This window comes from Ochotona curzoniae, unplaced genomic scaffold (assembly GCF_017591425.1).
Source record: "Ochotona curzoniae isolate NIBS_2020 unplaced genomic scaffold, NIBS_Ocur_1.0 scaffold_3208, whole genome shotgun sequence".
NCBI lineage: Eukaryota > Metazoa > Chordata > Mammalia > Lagomorpha > Ochotonidae > Ochotona > Ochotona curzoniae.
In genome coordinates, this window is record NW_024467106.1 from 12,538,286 (window position 1) to 12,554,363 (window position 16,078).

Here is a 16,078-nt window from a genome sequence, read left to right on the forward strand (position 1 = left end):
TAATTTGACTAACTTAGCAGCTCATGAATACTTCCAGGAATGGTAAGATACCTGCTACACTTGCGGTACAATGGGAAGAGTAAATTTATAGCTTAGCATGTTATGCATACGTGGAAGAATAGAATTCATGGCAACTCTCTGCACCTTCATCTCAATTTTGCTGTTAACACAACATGCTATTAACATTATAATCTTTCATAATTATAATCACAGGCAAGTGAGAGTGGACATTTGGTCTGGTGATTCAGATGCCCATTCCCAAGTCAAAGTGACAGGGTCAATATCCACCTCTGACTCCGGACTGTATCTTTGTGCTTAAGGCATACCCTGCGAAGGCCAGCTCACGGCTCCTGTCACACACGCACAGGCTCTTTGGATTGAGTTTCTGCCTCTTGGTTTTGGCTCTGGCCTACCCGTAGCTGTTGTGGATGTTTCAGAGGGAACCAATGAATATGAGAGCTCTCTGTCTCTCTTTCTCTCTAGCACCAACACACACACACACACACACACACACACACACACACACACACACACACACACACATCTGCCTTCTGCCCCCGCATAATGAATCCATAAATAACATACTTTGAAAAAAAAAAAAACATACAGATGCTATTACAGTGTGAATGTATATGTTCTTTCATGATCCATATATCGGGATTTTAACTCAAAAATGGTGATTTGGAGAGATGAGGTCTTTGGGATGCCATAAAGATTTTGTCCTCCTGGAAATAACTAGTGAAATTATACATATATAAAAAAGTGGGAGGGCTTAAGGGATTGAGCTTATCCATTTTAGTTGTACTGTGAGGACAGTGTTCATCTCTTCTCCTCCAGAGAAGGCAGCAGCAATAAGATGTCATTTTGGAAGCAGAGAGTGGATTGCTGCCAGACGCTGAATCTCCTGGCACCTCATATTTGGACTTCTCAGCTTCCCGAGCTATGAGAAACATTTCTATTGCTTATAAATCACTCGGTGTAAGGTGTTTAGTTACAGCCAGCTAAACAATTTGAGCTGCACATCAATTGTTTTATTTTGAACAAATTATATAGCCTCTCCATTACTCAGTTCTCATATTTATGCACAGACTTAGAAGAATATGTGCCTCACAAGGACAATGATTAAATAAAAACAAATCAGAGTAGGCACACAACATCATAACTTGCTGAGTAATTGAAGTATTTTCTATTTGTTATTATCACAATAATAATAATAACTATTCATAAAACCAAAATATCATTTTGAATTTAAGGTCTTCATACTTCATAAAATTCATGTGTTATCTGAAAGGAGTCACTAAATTAATACACTTTTGAAAATAATTTGCTATTTCATATTTTAAATCAATTAGCTCCTTTGTTGACAATACTTTTACCAGCAATATGTTGTCATTTATTAATATTTTAAACAGATGAAACACACATATGCACATGTCAAATATAATAGATAATAGTAAACATTGTATTTCTGATAGAAAGCAGTAGTTTTTGAGAAATAAATGTTATTTTAGTAGAGAGGCATTGTTAATTGTTCAGACACAGGAAAGCTACTCAGGGGTGCAGATGGAGGTCATAGAATTCTGTGCAACCAGGTTCATGATGCAATTGTACATAGCAGATACAAAAAAAGCAATGAAAAATCAGGTATTTATTTACCTTCCTCATCTCTGCCTTGCTCATAACCAAAATAATTGTCTGCATTTAGCAATCACTATACATTCTTCTATAAATTGTGTCTCAGTCACTGTTATGTATTTACTACCTATGAAACCTACTAAATTACAGTAAGAATTTAATAGATATTTGATGAATGAATGTGTTTATACAAAATGAGAACTATAAAGTCTAAAAACAATGACTGTCTCTTCACAGAATAAATGAACACTGCACATTTTGTAATCAGGATCATATGTTAAATACTGGGCAATATTTAGTATTTTATAACTGATGTTGAGTCACTACTGACTGAGAGCACTCACACTTTCAGAGATCTAAAGTAATGAAAGTACTGGCATTGGGCCCGGTGCGGTGGCGCAAGTGGTTAAAGGTCCTCGCCTTGCACGCCCGGGATCCCATATGGGCGCCGGTTCTAATCCCAGCAGCCCCGCTTCCCTTCCAGCTCCCTGCCTGTGGCCTGGGAAAGCAGTCGAGGACGGCCCAAAGCCTTGGGACCCTGCACCCTCGTGGGAGACCCGGAAGAGGCTCCTGGCTTCGGATCGGCATAGTATCTGCCCGTTGCGGCTCACTTGGGGAGTGATTCATTGGACGGAAGATCTTCCTCTCTGTCTCTCCTCTCTGTATATCCGCCTTTCCAATGAAAAAATAATAAAAATAAATCTTTAAAAAAAAAAAAAAAAGAAAGTACTGGCATTTCTTAGCATTCATCTATTGGAATGGAGTTGGAATTCCTTTCCCATCTAGAACATCATATTTTCAAAGCTCACTTAGCTATCGCAGATCTAAATTGCTTCTTCTGAAGTGCCACAACGCATTTACTCGGTCAGGTCTGTCAGTCTCCCTCTCCCAGTCTGGGATGATGATCTCCTCTAACACATTCTATTTATTTGTTTGTTTATGCATTTACTCATTTATTTAATAAAGTTGGGAGAAAGAATATTCCATTCTCAGCTTCACTGCCGAAGTTGCTGCAATGACTAGTGCTGAACCACACCAAAGCAGGTTAGCTCATCCATGTCATCCACATACTTAACCTACGTGCCCAAGCACTTTCGTCAACATATTCCATTGATTTTTCCCAGGGAATTACAAGTGGAGTAGCTGGGACATGAGCCAGAGCTTAAATGGATTTAAGCCTCACAGGCAGCATCCAGCCCCCCCCCCATTTGTTACTATTTATTGTTGTGCATTTTTAAAAATTGTAATCCACCTACTCTCTGTTGTTTGCATATGAAGATCATCACGTACTGTAGGATGCCATTTTCGGACCCTGCAAAAGTGCCCATGTTTTTTCTCAATCTGCTTTTTTTTTTTAGTGAAATTCCTTCATTTTAAAAAGAGTTGTTAAAATTCAAGATGTCTTGTAACAACCCCTCCTGCAATTAAGAGGCAGACGTGTGTCTGGATGTTTTTAGTAGGGGGAAAAAAAAATCAGGAAACAGCTGTAGTTCAGAAAGGAGCAATTCTGTTCTGTCCGTGGTGCTGAATGTGATTCTCTGTGGATATGGCAAGGCATTAATTGCTTGCCCAACAATCCAAACAGAATTTTATTTCGACAAGGTGCATGAGTCACTCTGGAAAATATAATATAAACCTTAATATATAGATATTAAAGGAGCAATATTTGTCATCTCATTACAATATGACAGCTTTATTTATTGTTCTCTCTGCATAATTAGAAAAGCTTTAAGTAGTACAGATATAATGTTTGATTTCCTTCATTTGGCCTGAATGTTTCTTTAACGAGTATTCAATGCTCAAATTTTACTCCATCAATTAAGCCTCAATATTAGTTCCTTAGCTTCCAAAACTTACTAGTCAAGGAAAGTATAAATTCAAGGAAAATGTTCTTTATTGTAAAGGCATTTGTGGAGGACCTAATATGGGCAATATCTCACATGTTCATCACATAGATATTAGATATCGTATTACATGTTGATACAATTTTTTAAAGTATACTTCTGCAAATGAAGCATATGCTTGTAGTATCCTTAAGTTCATATACAATTACCCAGGCATCGATAAATAACAGGATATGAAATTCTAAGTGTGAGCCTCTGACTTGTGCACTAATGCATACCATAAATTGGCTAATATTTCCCCCAAGCTTTTTGTTCAAAACAGTTACCACCGAAAGTCAATGGCAAGAAAAAAAAAACACTTAATATGGGTCTGAATGAAGCTTAAGCGATCATGTTCTTAATAGACAGTTGTGCAGCCAGAGGCATTTACAGCACAACTGGTAGGTGCTCTCTGGAGTTCCCCAAAGAACTCAATGAATGCAATAAATGGGCAATGGAGGATGAAGTGACTTGGAAAAATGCCTGGCTTACTTAATAAAAACCAGAAGGTTAAGATAGGGATGCATTGATTTCGCAAGGATATACCTATTTTACTTGTGCACACACATATATGCATACTTGGGTGAACACACACATACATGTACATGTGTTTTACAGTTGGCGAGCTTTGTTGGAATTATCCTGACAATACGTAGACCCACTCTGACTTAAACTTTACTTAAACAAAACTCTGCCTTTTCTGTAATATAATATATCTACACATCTATCGCTGTAAGAAGGTATATTTCTGGATTTGACAGTCACCCAGGGAGAAGGAAGAAGGCCTGAGGGTTCTCAGTCTTAAATTGCTTTCACTTGGAACTATTTATCAACTTATTTACTCTCTTTTCTCAGCTTTTTCTTTCTGTGACTTACTCTCACATTACAAATACCTCCAAGCCACCTCTGGGAATGTTCAATGTCTAAATTTGATTGCCTACATACCACCTGATACCCCATGTTCCTTGAATAGTAAGTAATTGGAATGACTAATATTTACAGAAGTGTTATTTGATGCTCAATAGCTGAAAGATAAGATCTAATTTTATTTTGGTTAGATGCCCAGAGATAAGTGTGGATAGCATCCTCCAGTTACAGGGGAAGAAACTAAAACTTGTTGAAGGTAGACATTGAGATTTGAGCCTAGGTTTTAAGCTTAGAAATATTCTTGCTTTGGAAGGAACTAAGTTTCAAGTGGGGAGACTGACGCTGGCCTGTCGGTTAAGACACAGGTTAATGTTGCCCAATTCCATGTGTGGCTCCAGCTCCTGATTCTGGCTTTCTAAGCTTGCAGATGCTGGGAGAGGCATTTGGCACAGCTGTTATGATGTTTCAGATGGCATCATGTGAAATATCAGCAGACCATAGGGAAGCTAGTTCAAGACCCAGTTACTCTCTTTCTGGTCCAAATCCCTGATGCTGTAATTAGGAAAGTAGCAGAATATAGGCTAAATGCTTAGGACCCTGGACTTAGGAGACTCAGAAGATGCTTCAAGCTCCTGGCTTTGGCATGGCACAGTTCTAGCCATTCTGGTCATTTGTAAGCCTCTTTCTCTTTCTCTCTCTCTCTCTCTCAGTTTCTCTACTGTCTATCTCTCCCACATTACCTTTCAAAGATATATATATATATATATGAATGCAATAATATATATAGATATATATATAATAGATAGATAATATATATAGATACATAGATAGATAGATAGAGTGTATATATATATATATATATATAGAGAGAGAGAGAGAGAGAGAGAAAGAGAGAGAGAATTTTTCAAAATACAGACCTTGATAGGCAACATTGATGTCCCAAGTGGTTATCACCCAAAAGGGAAATCTGTATTTAGTTCCCAGCTCCTAATTTAGCCCCAATCAAGATATGATTGTGCATATTTAAGGGAAAAAGTCGAAAATTGGAACTCGCTTTCTGTGTCTGCTTCCTCTCTGCCTCTCAAATAGATTGTAAATGATAGGCATTTATTAATTAACAAATCCTGAGGAATGTCTCTCCTCTTGTTTCTGGAAAGGCTACGGAATTTTGCATTAAATTCAGAACTATGTGTTGTATGTCAGGAGCACATTGCATCCTCATTCAGTATTTCTTGTTCGTTCTAGGCAATGTTACAAATTCAATTAAGCTCTTATTTCTATCCGTCCTAGTTCACTTTTGCTCAGCCCCTTGTATGTGTAGGGAATCATTAATAGAGGTGCCAGGGTATTTGGCAGCCGCCAAATCAACAGCAAGAACTGCTGATGCCCAGCCATTACTTTGGTTCAAGCCTCTGGCACCACTGTATTCACTTTGCAAAGATTTTTATTTTAAAGGCTGCGAACACCAATGATCTTTCCTTCTTATATTCAAAGTTTCTACTACAGAAATGCTGTATATGCTTTGTTGTACTGGGACAGGATGTGGTAGGGGGCTCACTTGTGGTGGACCGAAGGACTCCATGACCATCAGTTCTGCAAGTTAACAAAAATATTAAGCTAAACTGAAAAATCACTAATAAAAAATTCAAAGACAATTTCTCCTTAGAAAGCAAGGGTCATTTGGATTTACACTTATGGAAATATTTAAATCACATCTCTTATCTAAATGTCAAATTCTTACCTGAGAGCATCCAACTCAATCACGTAGATTTAAACTAAAGCATATTTTCTGACTGCCAGGAGAGAACTATCACTATGGAAGAACGATGAGACACATTTAGTTTCCCTGACTTTGGAGATGAAGGAGGGGACTGTGAGCCAAGGAATGTGAGTGACCTATGGGAAGCTTCATAAAACAAGGACAAAGATGTGCCCTTCGAGCATCCTGAAAATAATGCAACGTTATTGACACTTTTCTTTTAACCCAGTGGGAACCATACAGATATCTGGGCTTCAGCATTATATAAAAGCATATCTGTTTTGTCACCATATGTGTGGTGATATTTTAATGCATTTATTAAAATGCAATAAACATTTAGACAGCTAGACTAGTTAAGAACTATGCTAGACTTCCTCATTCAGGCTTTTTTCTTTATGTCCTTCTGTTTACTTCTATGGGTACCATTGAGAAGACTAGATCCACCCCAGCTTCGGAGTAAAACCCATCTCAGTCATGATTCTGTGGTTTTGGTTGTATAGTCTGGAAAAGCTATGATTCTAGCCTTGGATTCAAGTCTTAGTGTCTGCATATTATAGACAACTGAATCCCATTGTCCAAGAATGGCTAGGAAGAAAAAACTACATTTTCTCATTCAATAAACTATATTTATTTTGCATAGGCTATGCACCATTGCCATACTGATTCCAAAGACACAGTGATAGAAAAAGTAGATACAATTTCCTATGCATGTGAAATACATATGTTAGAGTAAGCACCTGTAAACCATAAGCTGAGTCAAATCCACTTTAAGACATGCTTTTTCGTAAACATAGTTTTATTATAACACAGAAATTCTCACTCATGTGTGTGTTTCCAATGTTGCTAGATGCTCCAGTGGCAAAGTAGATCAGTGACCATGAGATGAGGCTCAGTAAGTGGGTTAGAAGGTTTTCATTACTTGACAAGCAACATCTCCCACATTTTTACAACTGTTGCCTTTACAGGAAACACCAAGAGAATGCACTCTCATTTTTATACCAGTTGGGCAGATGTTTCGCTTATCTGGCTTTCCACATAAAAGTTGGCTTGCAACCACATGTGTGCATCCACAAACACAAACATGTGCAAACAGACAAGATTAACCGGCTCGTGGGAAACAGCATCTGCATTCTGAAATACACGATTCCTGCAAGAAGTTCCCAAGAAACAAATGGAATTAAAAGATAAGTGAATTTTTGTGCAGAGCAGTTTAAACTCCATGCATAGTTCTTTTTCTCACAATACGTGTTTTCCATGAACTTTCTGAAGGCCACTCATAACCACTGGAACTCCACGAGCCTCTTATCTTCAGAAACCACCTCCCATTCCCTTCTGTCTTTCTCTTTACGTGGCCCACTAAATATCCTAAGTACGCCTTTCCCAGCTGAACTGAGCAAACCACATCATGCCAGGGTCAGCGCAGTCTGGCTTCTGAAGTGGCTCTGGAGATGGTTTCCAAAGAGACGTATTATTAAGGAAACAATGCCTTTGTCTCGGCGGCAGGGCCGAGTGCTGTTTATTTCCAGATGCTTTCCTGGAACACTGGGAGGGAGTGCAGCTGCGTGTCATTCGTGGCGTGCCTGAGACAGGATAGGCGCAGTATTCAGAGGAAATGACCAAGCTCATTCAGGGCTGGGGCCTGATGTAATTTTATGTCCCTCGCAGACAACAACTCCGTTTGCTTCTTAGAGGAATGCACCTGCTCTATCCTTCAAACTCCTGTTGGTAAATGGCCCTGTCTGTTTCTCCTTCATCTGATCTTCCCAGTTGAGGGGTATTAAAAATTCCATCACCTAAGTGGCTTTCTTATTCTATCTTTTCACCCCCCACCACACACGCCTTTATTGCTTTTTGACCGAAAATTACACAAATGCCTCAGAGCAGTCTCTAAACAACAGCTGCTTTGGTGAGGATCCTGTTTTTAATGCTGGGGTTTCTGTTTGTCCTTGGACAATTCTGTTCTTCAAGTTTTGCTTTCATTTTAATAGATGTCTTAAGTAACTGGACTGCAGGTAAGATTTTGCAAAATAAATAATTCACAAGTGATTCATTCATTGGCAAAGAGCAAGTGCTCAGTATATGCACTGTTATCAGTATTATCACCAAAGTCTTTGTTTATTATGATCTAGGCTGAGTCCTCAGATGGCTTAGACTGAATATCCTTCATTTCAATTTGTTCTGAATCTGCCACCTCAGTATCTGGAGCACCTCTCTGTAGCTTCCCTGGTTTCTCTCTTTCTTCACTTTCTTCATCACTCATCATTTCATCTGGAAGAGTTCACACTCTTTATAACACTGTGTTAGCTTCTCAGCCTGCCATAATAAAGTGCCACCAATAGAGTCACTTAAACTACAAGGATTTATTTTCTCACCATTCCGGAGGCTATAAAGCCTGCGACAGAGGTATTGGCAGGGCCCTGATCCTTCAGAAATGTACACACAAATAACGCCTCGTCTATTTCCACCACCTGGTGTTTTGTCAGCAAGTTTTGGCAGTCAGTGACTTCTATTGCATTGCTCCATTTCTCTGTTATGAGATTCTGGCTTTCTTACGGTGTCTCTGTCTTCACGTGGCTGGCAAAGACACTGTAATTACGGATGGGGACCACTCTTCCCCTCTAGGATACCTTGTGTTTATCTAATTACAGTAACACTAGTCTCATCAAAGTAAGTTCACATTTTGAGGTACTGGCAGTTGGGACTTCAATGTGTATTTTAGGAAATAATTCAATCTATAAAATATGGCTCTTCAAGACCTGCCTTTGCTGTTTTGTCTCAAACCTTGTGCCATGTCACTCCTCCCATCGTTTCCCCGAAGACCACAAGTACCATTCATAGTGAGTTGATGGCACCGTGTCTGGGGTTCCTTAGGGCTTCTTCATAGGCTGTGAGCTACTGCCAGAGCACGCCCAGCTTCTTCCCTTACTACCCTTGTAGAAAAGGCTGGCGTGTTCTTTCATCACCACCATGATCACATCACTTATTACAAGATGCCAACACTAACACCTCATGGCACTGCCAGGTTGCCGTCTGCGGTTCTATCATGTGCTTTTGGGTCTTACTCACATGGCAAATGTAAAATTATTTCTTAATTAAGTAGGCATTTTTTTCTTTCTAACCAAGTTGACCATGCCTGTCTTTTACTTGGATAGATGCTAATGTGGTATTTGTTACAAAGTAGATTCCCAATTATTGTGTTTATTTTGTTTTTGCTGGAAAGGCAGATTTACAGAGAAGCAGAAACAGATATTTCACCCACTGCTTCAGTCCCCAAGACCCGCAATGGTTGATGCTGAGTCCATTTGAAGCCAGAAGCCAATAGCTTCTTCCAGATCTCCCACATAGGTGCAGGGTCTCAAGGCTTTGGGCCGTCCTCTACTTCTTTCTGAGGCCACAAGTAGAAAGCTGGATGGGAAGTGGAGCAACTGGGACATGAACCTGCACTCTTACAAGATCCCAGTGCTTTCAGGGCAAGGATTTAGCCACAATGAGCCATTGTGCTGACCCCATTTTCAATCATTATTTGCTAAATGAGCAAGTTAACAGTCACTGTAAAACCATTATGGTGACTGCATTAAAAAATCAATTTAATAATAAATGCTGGTATGGATTAGGAACACTGGTAATCTAATAAATCGCTACTTGGAATATAAAAGGGTACAATAACTATGATTTTAAAAAGTGGTGATTCCTTAAGAAATTAAAAATACAATGACTAGAAGCCAGTATTGTGACTCAGCAAGGTATTTCTCCATGTGGCACCTGCATCCCATATGAGCTCCAGCTTGTAACTGGGAAAGCAGTGAGGGGTGGCTCAAGTCCTTGCATCTCTGTATCCCTTTGGGAGACCCTGAAGAATCTGCTTCTTCCCAGCTTTAGATCAGTTCAGTGTTGGCTGTTGCAGCCATTTGAGGAGTGAATCATTGGGGGCAATACCTTCCCTTTAGCTCACCTTCTCTCTATATAACATCTCCGTTTTGAGTAAAAGCTAAACATTTGTTTTAAATACAATAACTTGTTAAGTTACCACTTTAAAAGTAATTCCATTTCAAGGGAGATAGACAAAAAGATTGCAACCAGACACTCAGATACATGTACACTCATGCTCAGAATAACATTTACAATAGAAAAATATGAGAGATTCTATGTGACTATGGATACATGAGTGCACTAAAAACAATCAGTAATGACCTCAAAATCTCTCCAGATTTTGGTAGAAGCACAAGATAATCAGAAACTTTTAAAAATTGAAGCTTTGAAAGAGATAAGAGATGTAAAGATGGGTGTTTGAAGATCAATGGTATAAAGACATTACTGTTGAAAGCACAAAAATATGTGAAGTCTTTTTCAAGGACAATAAGTCAAATAATAAGAAAAGATAATCTGTATTAAAGGAGGATCTTAATATTCAGGATCCAGATCCCTGTTTATGATAGAGTATGTGAGGATGTGCTTGAGTTTTAATTGCCCAGGACGTTTTCATAAACTCTTAACTACTCTAAGTAATAATCACTACAAGAAACTTCATAGTAAACACCCTGCTGGGCTTACCTTTTCCAGGGTAAATGATCCCTAAGGAGCTTAATACGATGGTGCTGTATGCTATGGGAGGGTTGCTGGATTGGTCTTGGAACACGTTGCTCTGGTACTTCAGTTTTAGTTGATGAGAAAGATGACCTGTGGCAAGTTTTCTGACTTTTGGAGTTGTTTCTGAAAGCTATAAAACAAAACAAAACAACTGGGATTCTGTTTAGGAGACTTGATTCTAAAACACCGTGACTATAAAAATGCTTTTGCCAAGTACACAAAATGTTGCACAAAGCAAAACTTTACGAGTTTTAAAGGTTGATTTAGTTGGAATGCCTGTCTACAATGATCACATTCACCATATAAATGACAACCACTCCGTGTGATTTGCATTCATGGATCCTGTCAGGGTTAGATGTGCACTGACCAGGACTACAAGACAAAGTCGTGTTAAGCATCAGGAGAGGATAAACCTCTTCTCACCTAACTTCTGTGCTCATGACCAATTTTTGGTAAATGAAAGTTTAATAAATCTGGTGGCTTTTCTCAGGAAGACAGGAATCACAGGAACACAGCACATGCAGTCTTGAATTAAGGGGATTTCATTGTAGTTAAAAGTCTGATGCTGCTGGGTCCAGCATGATGACTCAATGGCTAGCTCCTCACCTTACGAATGCCTGGATGGTATATGAGAGCTGGTTCATGTCCCAGCTACTCTGTTTCTCATCCAGCTCTCTGCTTGTGCTGGCTACTTCAATTCCTCTCTAGCTCCCTGCTTGTGGCCTAGGAAAGCAGTAGAGGACGGCCCAAAGCCTTGGGACCCTGAATTCCCATGGGAGACCTGGAAGAAGTTCCTTGCTCCCAGTTTTGGATGGACTCAGCTTTAGCCATTGTGACCCATCTGGGGAGTGAACCAGTGGATGGGAGATCTTTCTCTCTTTCTTTCCTTCTCTCTATAAATCTGATATACCTTTCCAGTAAAAACAAGCAATCTTAAGGAAAAAAGTATCCTGGTTACTTTTGGTGATTATCACAGGCTAGAAAGAAAAAAAAACAAAAAGAAGGCAGAGATGAAGAAATTTGATTGAAGTGTAATGTTACAGTTGCATGGGAGTCAAAAGTTCTGAGGGACTATTACACTGTAGAATGACCACAGGTATTGTTAATGTATAATGCATTTCTGTATGAAAAATATCAGAAATCAGATTTGCAATGTTTTAATGATAAAAGTTTGAGAAGGTAAATATATTTACCCTAACTGAACATTATGCAATTTATATATATATATATATCTAAATGGCTTAAGCCCATTCTTATGTATAATTTTATGTGGTTATTAAGATTTTCTTTATTTTACTTCTTTTAAATTATATTTTGTCCATTTTCATTGTGCTGACTTGGGATTTTATTGTGTGTAAATTTTTTTCTAACACTTTATTGAAATAAGGTCTACATTCCAAGAAATATACATAAACATAAATAAATCTGATCACACTCATAACCAACCATCAAGTTAAGAATTCATCTCAGTTGTTCTTTAATTTTTGCTGTTCAAAACTGCTCCATGGGGCCCAGCATGGTGGCCTAGCAGATAAAGTCATTGCCTTGAATGTGCCAGGATCCAGTATGGTCGCCGTTCTAATCCTGGCAACCCTGCTTCCCAACCAGCTCCTTTCCTGTGGCCTGGAAAAGCAGAGCCGAAGCGTTGGGATTCTGCACCCACATGGGAGACACAGGAGAAGTTCCTGGCTCCTGGCTTCAGATCGGTGCAGCTCAGGCCCTTGGCACCGATTGGTAGTGAATCATTGGATGTAAGATCTTCCTCCAAGAAAAATAAATAAACAACAACAACAACAGAAAATCCATGGACTCAGTCCAAATAACAAAAGTTCCTTCATGACATGAATAATGCTATGGTTTAATTAACATTCTGCAAAGTTAATATTAGTAATGTAATTTGTGCTCTTTTTTTTTAAGTAAGATTTATTTATTTAGATTAAGAAGTCAGATATACAGAGAGGAGGAGAGACAGAGAGGAAGATCCTCAGTCCATTGATTCACTCCCCATGTGGCCCCAACAACCAGAGCTGAGCCCATCCAAAGCAAGGAGCTTGGAACTTCATTCAGGTCTCCCACATGCATGCAGGGTCCCCACATTTGAACCATCCTTAAATGCTTTCTGAGGCCACAAGCCTGGATGAAAAGTGGGGCTGCCAGAACATGAACCGCCATCCATATAGGATCCCAGGTGATCAAAGCCAGAACCTTATCCATTAGGCTATCGTGCTGGGTCTATTTTGTGCTCTTAATACTTGGATATTCATATTACACAAAAAATTCCTATTTTTTTGCTCTACAGAATAATTTGTTCTACAGAATCATTCAAATTGGTACCTGCCAACCATAGTTCTTCTATCTCCAGAATTTTGAACCAAATCTCTTCTTTTCATAAAGTACTCTGCTTCAGGTACTTATATAATAATAAACAGAAAATCCACCTAATATGGAACCACATTCATTTTGGTAATTGCATAGCAGCTCACTGCATTATTTTTAAATCATTCATAAATTAGCAGCTTACATTTTTGAAAAATCAGATGTTTTTATTTTTTCTATTTTCATATTATACTAAACTTACTTATTCTACTATTTACCTAAATGCTTCAAGTTTTTATGTTAAGTAACATGTATATTCAATGTCATTTTTAATCATTTATTATTTTTCCAGAAAATTACAAAGTAAGATGATGTTGGGTTGGTGTGGTGGTGGAGTGCACTAAGCCTCTGCTGACAGGGCTCCCATCCCACAGGGGTGCAGGCTAAGATGTTGGCAGTTCCACCTCTAATCCGGCTCCCTGCTTATGATCTGGGAAATCAGTCCTTGTCTCCTGCCCTGCCCCCCCATGTGTGAGACCTGGAAAAAGTTCCTGACTCTGGCTTTGATAGGCTCAGCTTTGGCTGTGACAGCCATTTGTGGAGTGAACTAGCAGATGGCAGATCTCTCTCCCTCCCTTCTCTCTTTCTCTCTCAGTTTGTGTGTGTCACGCCATCTGTCCTTCCTTTCCCTGTAATTCTGCCTTCCAAGTAAAGATAAATGAATAAAAATAAATAAGTTGATGTTACTTGTTTGACTAAATATTTGCTAAACCTGGTCTTAAAATCTTTTAATGTGTGTGCATGGATATCTCTGTTGGATTGCCTGCTTTCCCTACAGCTTCCACACCTCTTTCTCGTTTTTATCTTCCTTCCTTCCTTCCTTCCCTCCTTCCTTCCTTCCTTCCTTCTTTCCTTCCTTCCTTCCTTCCTTCCTTCCTCCCTTCCTTCCTCCCTTCCTTCCTTCTTTCCTTCCTTCCTTCCTTCCTTCCTTCTTTCCTTCCTTCCTTCCTTCTTTCTTTCCTTCCTTCCTTTCTCTTTGCATAATCAAACATTTGTTTGTATTTCTCTGTTCCTTTACACTTTACTCTTGCCAAGCAACTAATGTCTTTAGAATTCTTCACTCTGTTTTTCAAATATAACAAACTTGGACTTAAAAAATTAAAGCACAAGGAATTAACATATTTTCTGGAGAAACCCCAACATGAAAGAGAATCTAAACCAATGCCTTTGATGTAACATTTGAGGTTCTCTCAAAATGGATTCTACCCACCTAATAAAACATGTCTTCGTGATTCTGGCCCAAGAGCTCCTTCCCACCTTTGTCACGCATTGTGCTCCTCATTGCCATTTGATATTTACTCTTGTAGCTGTCGAAGACACCTCTACCCTGTACAGCTTTGCTGCCTGAAATTAGTCCAGCCGTAGCAAGCAATTTGTATGGCACTTCGCACTTTGTCCTTTCACTGCTGGCAAAGGCAAACAACTCCTTCTGTGCCATGATAAAATTCAGTGCATCTGGGTATTATTTCGATTCCTCTAATGAAATTTAGAACACATTAGAGGACTCAATAAACATTTGTAGAATGTTTCGCCCAGTTTTAATCATCTGCCTTCACTCTACCCGCCCAAACGCTAACTTGTGTTTGTCATTCTGGTTTTGAGCTGGTATTTCCATATGCCTCTAGCTTCTGTCTCTTTTATCTTCTAATGGATTCTCTATGTACACTGTCAGACTCTGAGACTGAACACCATAAGTCTGAGAAGACACAAATAAGCAAATAAATAAATGCTAAATGGATGGAATATCGCAGGTTCCTGTCTGATTTTTTTTTTTTCATATGGGCCAAGCATAACCATGCTTCCCTGGCCTTCCCTGCCTGTTAACACTATCTCCTTCCTTAGTTGTCATGGTAATAGAAAGATGTACATTGGCTGTAAGCAGCATGCTCCAGTCCGTTATGCACAGGGCCCAGTGGCAGAATCAATACAAGAACAAGTGTGCGCTTGCACTTCTTGGATCAATCCCCTAACCCCTGGATGAGGACAAGCCTGTGCCCCATCTGCCCTTGTCCATCATGAATGAGAATCTCATAAACTTATATGACATTCTTGACTTCTTTGGATTATCAAATTCTGCTAATAAAATCATGAGTCCCTTTTATGGTCCTTAGTAAAAGATGAAAGATTTATATGATCTGAAAAGAAACCTGAGTATTCCTTTTACTTCTTTGTTTATCAGTCAGGAAGGTTCCTTTTTTTCCCCCTTAATTCATCTATTCCTGAACGTTAGGTTAAGATGCTCACCCCTACTGCAGTATCGCTGCCAATGGTGTCCACTCATTGCCTCTCTGAGACTGTGAGATTTCCTATGCATCATTTTGCAATTGAATTGGAAATCAAGTCACAATATACAGGAAATAAGAGTCTAGAGACTATGCCAAAAAGAAAAACAGACAAAAACGTTTATCACACTTAATCTTCAGCTGTTAGCTACATGTTTAATTATGATATGCAGCATAAAATAACAAAATACAAATTAGGATATCCTTTTAAGACTCATTTATTTTTATTGTAAAGTCAGATATACAGAGAGGAGGAGACACAGAGAGGAAGATCTTCCATCCAATGATTCACTCCCCAAGTGACTGCAATGGCTGGTGCTATGCCAATCCATTGCCAGGAACCAGGAACCTCCTCCAGATCTCCCTGTGGGCCGTGCTCGACTGCTTTCCCAGGCCACAAGCAGGGAGCTGGATGGGAAGTAGAGCTGCCAGTATTAGAATCGGCACCCATATGGCATCCTGGCGCATTCAAGGCGAGGACTTTAGCCACTAGGCCATAGCGCTGGGCCCTGTTTAGGAGTTATTTTACTAAAACAAACTACAATGTAGCATATATTGCATAATTATCATATGACAGGATTGGCAGATTGATAAGAAAGATAGCAGGAAGAATTGTGGTAGGATAACAAGTTATATATAGGAGCTTTTGACAAACATTTACATTATATCTACAATTTAAAAACACAGTA